Source organism: Aegilops tauschii, chromosome 2 (assembly GCF_002575655.3).
Source record: "Aegilops tauschii subsp. strangulata cultivar AL8/78 chromosome 2, Aet v6.0, whole genome shotgun sequence".
NCBI lineage: Eukaryota > Viridiplantae > Streptophyta > Magnoliopsida > Poales > Poaceae > Aegilops > Aegilops tauschii.
This window is the reverse complement of record NC_053036.3, coordinates 274,673,214-274,682,722: the sequence shown is the minus strand read 5'-3', so window position 1 is coordinate 274,682,722 and position 9,509 is coordinate 274,673,214.

Sequence of the window (9,509 nt, the reverse complement as noted above, 5' to 3'; positions counted from 1 at the left end):
ATCAACGCATCAAGAAAGTAGAGATCAGCGAGACAGATCGTTGTCTTCCTTCTTCTTCTGCCCTTGTGTATTTCGGGCGTGGCCGCATGTGGCTTTTTTAGTTATCTTCCTAATTATGTAAGATAATTATTATCCACTGTCATCGTCCTTATATATTCATCAGTCTTGCTATAAGTCGCAGTAGATGCTATATAGGTCCCTCGGATCTTACATCAAGATCCGTGCAAAATTTTCTTTTCATATTTTCCCTTTTTCTCTCTTAAATCTCAGTGGAGTGAGACATAGACACGCCATTAAATAGAGGCTTGGGCGCCATTAACGGAGACCTTGGGAGAGAGGTGGGCGGCAGCTGGAGGTCAAAGGGCTCTCCTCTCGATAAGCACGTGCAGGGGTCTGATCGCACGCCTCCCAGACTCAAATAGCTACCCTGCACGGCGCCTCCTAGCTAATAAAAAAGGGGACGTGTGGCGGAACGTAAATGGTAAGTAGAACGCCCACGGTTTCAATAATACTTGTGTTTCTGATTGTAACGTGACAACACTTGTTGCAAAATGACTTTGTTGATTGTTAATATGTGCGCCTTCGCAAATCGGATAGCAAAATTACCACAGCATGTTGGTCCCAAGTCATGACACCAAGCCAAGTTTGATGATTTTCATGCGTGTTTTGGATTTGCGGGAATTAAAAAACCAAGTTTCTCAATGTTTCCAGCCAAGCCACGACGCCTAGATGTTTGAATTTCATTCCCATTTCTTGCATGGGACCTAGAAATTTAACCGAGGACACACATGTGATTTTTCAACCAACTTTGGTGCACTGGAGCATGTGCTTGTATTTCAAATTTGAATTATGCACACAAAGGTGACACGTTCCCTCTCAGAACCACGATCCTTCTTGAGAGAAGCTCCGGTTTGCAAGAAGCTTATACCAAAACTTGTTCCTATTCGGCCAATTTTTTTTTACCACAACATGGTAGTACCATGACATGACACCATGCCAAGTTTCATGATTTCCAGGCGTGTTTTAGATTTACAAGAATTTTAAAACCAAGTTTCTCAATGTTCTCGGCCGAGCCACGATGCCCAGATGTTTGAATTTCATTCCCATTTCTTGCATGGGACCTAGAAATTCACCCGAGGACACACATGTGATTTTTCAACCAACTTTGGTGCAGGGAGCATGTGCTTGTAGTTCAAATTTGAATTATGCACATTAAATGACCAAAAACTCAATTAATGTATAAAAAAGGCCAAACAAACCCGGAATAATTCCAAAACTTAACAGGGCACTCATGTAGTTCTATGTTGCCTCTGTAAAGAAACTCAAGGGGGGCAGCGTATATCGTTGCGCACTCAATGGTGACACGTTCCCTCTCAGAACCACGAGCCTTCTTGAGAGAAGCACCGGTTTGCAAGAAGCTTATACCAAAACTTGTTCCAATTCGCCCCAATTTTTTACCACAGCATGTTAGTGCCATGACATGACACCATGCCAAGTTTCATGATTTCCAGGCGAGTTTTGGATTTATAGGAATTTAAAAACCAAGTTTCTCGATGTTCTTGGCCGAGTCAGGACGCCCAGATGTTTGAATTTCATTCCCATTTCTTGCATGGGACCTAGAAATTCACCCGAGGACACACATGTGATTTTTCAACCAACTTTGGTGCACGGGAGCATGTGCTTGTAGTTCAAATTTGAATTATGCACATTAAATGACCAGAAACTCAATTAATGTATAAAAAAGGCCAAACGAACCCGGAATAATTCCAAAATTTAACACGGCACTCATGTAGTTCTATGTTGCCTCTGTAAAGAAACTCAAGGGCGGCAGCGTATATCGTTTCGCTCTCAAGGGTGATACGTTCCCTCTCAGAACCACGAGCCTTCTTGAGAGAAGCTCCCGTTTGCAAGAAGCTTATACCAAAACTTGTGCCAATTCGGCCCAATTTTTTACCACAGCATGTTAGTGCCATGACATGACACCATGCCAAGTTATGATTTCCAGGCGAGTTTTGCATTTACAGGAATTTAAAAAGCAAGTTTCTCGATCTTCTCGGCCGAGTCACGACACCCAGATGTTTGAATTTCATTCCCATTTCTTGCATGGGACCTAGAAATTCACCCAAGGACACACATGTGATTTTTCAATCAACTTTGTTGCACCGGAGCATGTGCTTGCAGTTCAAATTTGAATTACGCACATTAAATGTCCAGAAACTCAATTAATGTATAAAAAAGGCCAAACGAACCCGGAATAATTCCAAAATTTAACAGGGCACTCATATAGTTCTATGTTGCCTCTGTAAAGAAGATCAGGGGGGAGGCAGCATATATCGTTTCGCACACAAAGGTGACACGTTCCCTCTCAGAACCACGAGGCTTGTTGAGAGAATCTCCGGTTTCGCAAGAAGCTTATACCAAAACTTGTCCCAATTCAGCCAAAAACTATACATATGAAAATAGGGTTTAGATTATCCCGAACATCTCGCTACCTAGACCAATTTACTCTGATTTGAATTCAACATAAAATGGATACAAATATTTGAATTGGAGATCGTATGGTATATGTAGTTCATAGTGAAATATGATTACTGCTATATGCATGTTTTTTGTTATCAAAATAATATATAAATGATGGTATAACTTGACAACAATCATATTCAAATAAGGAAAGTTGATTCAAATTTAGTCCATGTGGTAGACAACAATATATATGTTCATAGGGTGGAGTAAAATGTTCATATATGATGTAAGATCAAAATGTAGCACTACATCCATTATAAACCGCAAGGTCACCTAACGATATATTCGAATTCAAGATACCGTGGATTCAAAAATTGAAATTCGAGATCCTGGCATTTGTAATCATATAAAAAGGGACATGACTCTTTCTTTTGGTGGGAATTGATTTGTTTTTTGTTGATTGTTGAGGGAAGTGCGAATCGATTTGGTACTGTACAGGGTAATCTTGTTCTCCTGATTTTTTTACATTTTTCTTTTAGTTTTTTCAATGGCATTTATAGCAATATAGTAAAAGGGGACATGACTCTCTTGTGTCTTGTATGAATTGTTTTTTTGTACACGTTAAGTTTGTTCTGCCGAACATGGAATCCGCGCCTTGTTATCCCAAAATTTTCAAGCTCGAGTATCTTTTGTCTCATCTGCTTTGAAACTCCTGCCTCTTTAACCCGTGCCGCGCCTTGTTATCCCGAAATTTCAATGCGCGCGAAAACTCCCTCCTCATCCGAAATCGGTCCCGCAGCCCAGACACGCGAAATCCCCCTTCTACCCCTTAGCCGAAAATGTTGGCTCGACGTCGCGTGGTCAAAACCGGTGGGGGTACGCTGGTAACTTACCCTACATTTTGGACAAGTGCGTCCCTAAGCCATTGCTCCCCCTACCTTCCCCTTTGTCCCCCCTTTCGTACACCGAGGCCGCCAAAACCCGCGAAACCCCACGCTCCTCCGTCGGCCTCCCGACCGCCGCCCAGCCGGAGACTCTTCCCCGACGATGTCGTCCACCGCAACAGCTCGCCGTCCCTCATCCATCGCACTAGATGAGGATCCGTCATCAATGTCGTTGTCCCGCCGGATCAGCCGCCATGTCCTCCACCTCCAAGGAGCTGCCCCGATGTTCGCCTCATCTATCGCGCCACCTCCATCCCCACAGCGTCGTCTTGACCTGCCCCACCGTAATCGCAGCGCCCTCACTAATTCCTCCGATGAAGCTGAGGCCAACTCGGCGCCACCAAGGAGGTTCTGCACTCACCGCTGCATTTTATCTTTTATTCGATCTCACAGGGCTGCCAGTGCTCGATACCGAGCAGCCATGGCGAGTCTCCATCGATGGTGCTGTCGCCGACCACTTCATCCACGGCGTCTCTCCCCCATGTTGTTGCTTCCTCGACGACGACTTCCACAATGGCACTAGCTTTAGCTGCTCCAGCTCTCGCTCACGCTGCTGCTGCTGCTACTACTCCGGCTCTCGCTCTCGCTGTGGCTCTGTTCTTGCTGTCGGTCGCGCTGCTGCACTGCTCTTGCTTTCGTTTGTGCTGCTGCTCTGCTTTGCTATTGCTTTAGGTCACGCTGCTGCTTCGCTCTTGCTCTCATTCATGTTGTTGCTCTGCTCTTGCTCTCGCTTGCGCTGCTGCTGCTGCTGCACGACCTCCGGCAGCTACAAGAGTTGCTGCTTTAGCACTCGCTCGTGGTGCTGCTGCACGACTTGCTCTCTGCTAGTGCATTCCCTGCTCGAGCATCTACTGATTTAGATCACTGCTTCTCTGCTACTAGTGTTCGAACACCCTAAACATCTATTGCAATGCTCTGCTACTAGTTCAATCAGTTTCGACAGTAAAATTCAGTTTCTCCTGTAAAGTTTAGTTTCTTCAGTTAAGTTCAGAGTGAACAGTATTTATAGCATATGTCGGAGTGGCCGTGACGCGGCTGAAGCGTTTTACATCTAGCACTTTTTGGTGATGTATTTTACATCATCTATTGCAGATGATATTAGAGTCCCACTTCAGATTAACGTTGTCTATCTTGTCCTGCTTTTGCCTCGCCGTCGTACACCTCATCGGAGCTGCTCTAACGACGGGACCGTCCATCACAGCGGAGCAATACCCTCGGCGCAATTTCCAGAGGCCTCAGATCTTCTTCCTCGCCTCCGACAGTCACACCAGCATCACCATCCTCCACGTCCAACCCAATGATGTTGAGGTCGACAAGGCTATGACAAAGAGGTTGTACACTCGTCCCATCACTTTGTTACTCTGCATTCATGTCGACCCTCAGGGATCCTTTGCTATGGAACTACTATTCGTGCATTTGGTTAGAAGGAGTGGAGCAATGCAAAACTACATGATTTTTTTTCCTTTGGTGTCTCTTTCAAAGAAAAAATGTAGGAATTTTAATATCCACTTGCACGTCTGATGCGGAGCATCCTACGGTCATCCCCATGGACCTACCATCGTCTCATCAAGAGCCAAGATGACCTATGACACGAGCACGAGCTAGAGCTCTCGAGAACGAGGTGACTTCCTTCCTTAGTGATATCACATATGATCCACTCGAGACATGGCTACTACCTAAGTCCGATATGCTATGCATGATTAGGTGTCAAGAGGAGCCTCCCGAGGATGCACGTGAAGACGGACAAGCTGCCAAGTCCATGGATGAAGAGAACCAACGGAAACGGGCAAGTTCACCTTCCAGGCCCCGGACATCCGGCCATGACCCCGGACATCCGGACCCTGGAGCATCCACAGCAGCAGCAGCCCAGACGCCCAAGCCTACAGGGCCCGGACATCCGGCGTCCAGCCCAGACATCCGGCCAAAGCCCGGAAATCCGGCCAAAAGCCCGGACATCCGGGGCCATGCTACAGAACATCCAGAAGTTTTGCCCTCCAGCCCGGACATCCGGCCCCCAGCCCGGACACCCGGCCCCTCCTGAAGCCCCGGACATCCGGCCCGTCGCCCGGACATCTGGCCACCCCTGTCTGCGCACAGTAAGGGCCGAGGCCCGTGTACCCCTTCGACCCCCTAGACTATATATACTCCTTCTCCATCTTTCTAGGGTTAGCATTGGTTTAGCTCATATGTGAGATAGAGCATTGCTCATCCATATGGATCTCCTCCTCCTCGAGAGAGACTGCGGCCCCTCTTCGGAGACGATCCACGTTGGATTCAAGACCCCCTCTTGGGTGGCCCCCCTCAAGACCACCTTTTGGAGAAGAACCGGTTAGCTATGTATCGTCCCTTGTTGGATTTGGATCATGTATCTCTTTGTGTTCCGAGGATCTAGCACATGTGTGATTGTTCTTGTTGGTTTGAGTGATTCTCTCGTGTGTTCCCCTCGTGTTTCCCCCTCGTGTTCTTCGTGTTCTTAGTTGGGATCCGCTCCTTTCGTGAAAGATCGGCCATCTAGGGTTCCCCCCTACATCATCTTGGTATCAGAGCCACGTTGATCACGATTTCGGAGCCCCCTCTCTTTGTTTTCTAGCTTGATTTTGTTGTTTTTCATCCTAATCCGAAAATTGCCCGACAAGAATAGCCCCAAATTTGTTTGTGATTTGTTGGTGTGATGAAGTTTTGTTGGATTTGATCCGCGGATTTCGTGTGTTGCAGGTAGATCTAGCTTTTCCCCAATTTCCATCCACAAAATCTTTCGAATTTTGCCCCGGATTTGACCTCTCCACGCTGTGTTCATCTACGGATCCCGAGCCCGGACATCCGGCCCGACTAGCCCGGACATCCGGCCCCTGACAGCATCAACTCCATCCTCCACTCCGTTTACCAACTAACTCTCACCAAATTTTGTCCCGGTGCCCACATACACTTCCGCATACCACCAACACTTCCGCATAGCACCACCATAGCCTTTCCCGCTACCAACTCCGACAATTTTGACCCATTTTGTTTTGAGAATTTGAGTTGTGGTTTCCGTATCCTATTGTGTTTCGGCTATCTAGGTACGGTTCAGCAACAACATCACCACCGCTCATCTTCGCCAAGGACTACTATGAACGGCTACATTACTTTGGTATCACCTTCACCGTCATATCATCTTGGTATCGTGATATTATCATACTCTCTTGCATTTGCATTGACTTTTGCGTAGCTTACCCATCGAGACTAGCCTTTGAGTATTGCCGGCAACGTGACTTGTGCACATTAGTGTTCATACTTCACATAGCATACATACCATCATTGAGTTGCATATCTTGGTATCATCTCTTGTGTCACAAAAGTTGTCTTCGCATACACAATTGCTATCTTGGTTCATGAAGCATTGCATGAGAAAAGAGCTCAAACAACAAAGAGCCAAACAAGCTTTTAAGCAAAAGGGGAAGATAAGCAAAGAGCTTAAGCAAGAACCATAGCATCATACAACATTAAGATTGTCATACTCGATCATCTTGGATCAAAGCATAGAAACATCATACATATAGCATACTTGGGATAGAAGTCGTTGCATTTTTGCTTAGTAGGTTGTGCACAAGTTCGTATCCGCCTATTGTGCAATCGTGCTAGCGTCTCTCTAGTGTTGTGCGACAAGAGCATCTTGGTGGATTCCACATTTTGGCTCACCCTTGGTTGCCCAACCCCACTTATCTTTTTGCGTGTGTGTTTCCGTGTACCATATCTTGCTATTGGTCTACTTGTTGCATTTGCAAATTTGTGAATCTTTTCCAACATTATTGAGTCTCACTTACAATTGCATCAAATTTTGTGCCACCATCCTAACCAAGCTCCACCATAAGCTTTTACTTGTGTAGGTGTGAGAACCGACAAGAAACGGTACCAATTGTGCTATTCCCTTGATACACATTGGAGTGATCTTTGATCCATTTTCAACATCGGTAAAGGTACATTTGGTATTGGTTCTTCTCTTTCTCCCACTCACATATCTTTGTTTGAAATGATGGATAGGCCAAGTACTTCTACCAACCCACTCTTCTTGGAGCAAGACGACGACATGTCATCCTACGTCACCAAGACCCAACTATTTGGTGCACACCGAGCTTTGCATCAAGAACAACTTGCTTTGGGCGATCGCATCGACAACCTCGCCACCGATCTACGACACGTACAAGAGACTACTTCGACACATCCATGAGTTCCCTCAAAGAAGATATCCGAACCATGATGGTCCGCTCTTCTACAACTTCGTCCTCGTCAAGACGGAGCCGCTCAAGTCGACACTACGACGACACCATCTCCGGTTCAGGTACACCGACATCGAACACTCTTCGTCATGCCGCGCGTCAAGACCGTCAAGCTAACCGCAATCCTCTACACGACACCGACTCTCAAGAGCATCGACATCGTCACAACCAAGCTGCTTTCGCACAAGCACAAGAACGACAACGCCAACGACAACAAGAACAAGAGGAGCGAGCGCGACAACATCAAGATGCACAAGACGCCGAGGCGCAACGTCAAGAACGACAACTACGTGAAGCTCAAGCACTTGAGGCGCAACGTGCTCTTCAAGACTCAAGTCGTGCCGTAGCCAATCGAGGCCGACAAGCTCGACTACATCAAGAAGCACTTCGCGACGAAGCTCAAGAAAGGATTGACGAAGCACGTGTGCATCGTCAAGATCGACAAGCTCCTCGTCAAGATAGACAAGTTTCTCCTCATGCGAGACAAGAATGTCAAGTCCATCGAGAGCAAGAAGACAATGGACCACCTCCTCGCCAAGAGCATCATGAGGAAGACAACCCTCCTCGCCAAGACCAACATGAGGAAGACAACCCTTCTCGCCAAGCACAACATGAGATTGTCAATCCTCAATGACATGGGCGTCATCATCCTCGACCCCAACACAATGAAGAGCAACGATATGGCAAGCTAACGTTCACCATGCCCAAGTTTACCGGAAGCAATGACCCCGAAGAGTACATATCATGGGCATTGAAGGTTGACAAAATCTTCCGCTTGCACAACTACGAAGAAGTGAAGAAGATCGCAATGGCATCCCTCGAATTCCAAGACTACGTACTCATTTGGTGGGAACAAGTCATTGAGCGCCAGGCGGCAAGAGGTGAACCACCCATCACCACTTGGGCACAAATGAAGGATGTCATGAGAGCACGATTCGTGCCAAACTACTACAACCGCGACCTCTTTAAGAAACTCCAACAACTCAAGCAAGGAACCAAGAGCGTTGAAGAGTACTACAAGGAAATGGAGATTGCCATGATACGAGCCAATGTCAAAGAAGATGATGAGCAAACTATGGCACGTTTCTTGAATGGACTCAATCACCCTATCAAGAAGATTGCCGACTTCCAACCATACTCGAACCTCATCGAGCTAGTGCATCAAGCTACCAAAGCGGAACGACAAGTACAAGACGACTTCAAGTATGCCAAGTTCTCATCAAAGTCCTATGGCCTCTCCAACAATCAAGCTTCAACGACTCCCACCACGAGCAATGGCGACAAGTCAAGTTACAAGAAAGCTTCGACAAGCTCAAATCGTCCTCCTACTACAAGCAACTTCAAGCCGAAAGCTTCATCATCATCTACTCCAACCGATGAGACCATCAAGACAAGTTCCATCAAATGTTTCACATGCGGAGGCCGAGGCCACAAGTCCTTCGAGTGCACAAACAAGCGCACCATGATCCTCAACGACGACGGCACCTACGACTCCATGAGTGAAGGAGAAATGGAAGCTCTTGAGCAAGTGGCCATGCACCGACAAGTGAACAAGGAAGAAGAAGATGATCACATCTTTTGTGACGAAGACTCAAGTCCCGCTCTTGTTGTCTCCAAGGTCTTGACTCTTCAACATCAACAAGACGAAGATCAAAGATGCCATATCTTCCACACAAAGGCCGGCATCAATGGACGGTCCGTCAAGGTCATCATCGATGGAGGGAGTAGCCATAACTTGGCAAGTGAAGAACTATGCTCCAAACTCCAATTGGTCAAGATGAAGCACCCGCACCCCTACAAGGTTCAATGGCTAAGTGACACCGGCACCATACAAGTCGAGCAGAGA